The 1,467-nt window shown below is 35.3% G+C and overlaps 1 pseudogene; it reads left to right on the plus strand.

Moving 5' to 3' along the window:
• Nucleotides 1-376: 376 nt before the first annotated feature.
• Nucleotides 377-1,170, plus strand: LOC147532419 (UDP-glucuronate 4-epimerase 3 pseudogene; annotated as a pseudogene).
• The last annotated feature ends 297 nt before the right edge of the window (nucleotides 1,171-1,467 follow it).

Consider the following 1,467-nt stretch of genomic DNA (forward strand, 5'->3'; position numbering starts at 1 on the left):
TAAAGCTCTATAAAAAAAAGTTCAGTATGCCCTTGTTATTTAGATCTTTGAATTTTGAATAAGAATTATCTTGATTGCAACTTCTTTTCAAGTTTATTTATCTTAAATTAGTTGATAGATTTTATAGGCAATGCCCAAACTTGTTAAAGGCAAGTTTACTAAAGGTAATTCCTGAAATGGTTAAAGGCAATATGTTTATAGGAGGCAATGTCCCAACTAATGTTTGACGCATAATTGACGTCGTTAGGTCGTCGTCGCCAGCGACCGTAAAACAATATTTTTCCTTCTTTTTTCTTCTCTTCTTCTCTTCTTTCTTCTCCTCTCTCTACTCCCTCTCTCTCTAAACCTTAAGGTTTGATGTCTGGATCCGGCGCTTTGGGAAAAACAAGTTCGATCTTTTGCTCGTGTTAGATCTCGAAATGGATTTGTTGTACTTGTCACCAGTGATGCTGGTTTCACCGGAACCCATGTTTCCGCCGCCTTGAAACACTGTGGTGACGGAGTTCTTGGTCTTGATAATTTCAATGACTATTAGGAAATTTCTGTGACATGATCTCGCCAAACTATGCTTGAACGAACAAGAGCTTTTGTGGTTGTAGGTGATATTAGTGGTGCAGTTCTTTTGAAGAAGCTTTTTGATATTGTTCCATTTACTCATGTGATGCATCTTGCTGCTCAAGCAGGTGTTAGGTAATGCCATGGAAAACCCTAGTTCTTATGTTAAGAGTAACATTGCTGGTTTAGTTAATATTTTTGAAATCTGTAAATCTGCAAACTCACAACCTGCCATTGATAAGGCTTCTTCTAGTTCTGTTTATGGATTGAATTCTAAAGTACCATTTTCAGAAAGAGATAGATCTGACCATCCGGCTAGTTTTTATGCTGCTACAAAAAGAGTTGGTGAAGAAATTGCTCATACTTAATAACTTTGGTCTTTCGGTTACTAGGTTGAAATTTTTTACAGTTTATGGTCCTTGGGGAAGACCAGACATGGCTTATTTCTTCTTTACTAAAGATATTTTGAAAGAGAAATAGATTCTGATCTTTGAAGACCCGATTCGTGGGAATGTTATTAGGGATTTTGAAATTCCGACCTTTCTCTTTAAGGTCCGGTCAGGAGAAAAAGAGAGGAAGTGGAGAAAGAAGAAGAAGATAAAAAAAAACTTATAATTTTTGGGCTTAGGGTTAAAAAATCTACCCTTAAACACACTTTTAATCCTCTCTAATCCTGAAATGGGTTTATAAATCAAAATATTAAAAAAAAATGGAAATCTAGTCCATCTGTATCCATCTCTAGAGAAAACACAAATCCCTAGATTTCATATTTATTAGGATTGGTAATGCAGAGAACAATTCTTTTGTATTGATTATTTTCTGATCTGATTACAAAACAAAGCAAGAGAATAAAAAGAGCCTACCAAAACTAAGAAAGGAAACAGGACCATGATTACAAGGAAACCAGATCAA

The sequence above is a fragment of the Eschscholzia californica genome, unplaced genomic scaffold, assembly GCF_041429995.1.
Source record: "Eschscholzia californica isolate CP2 unplaced genomic scaffold, dmEscCali1.0.p SCAF_6, whole genome shotgun sequence".
Lineage (NCBI taxonomy): Eukaryota > Viridiplantae > Streptophyta > Magnoliopsida > Ranunculales > Papaveraceae > Eschscholzia > Eschscholzia californica.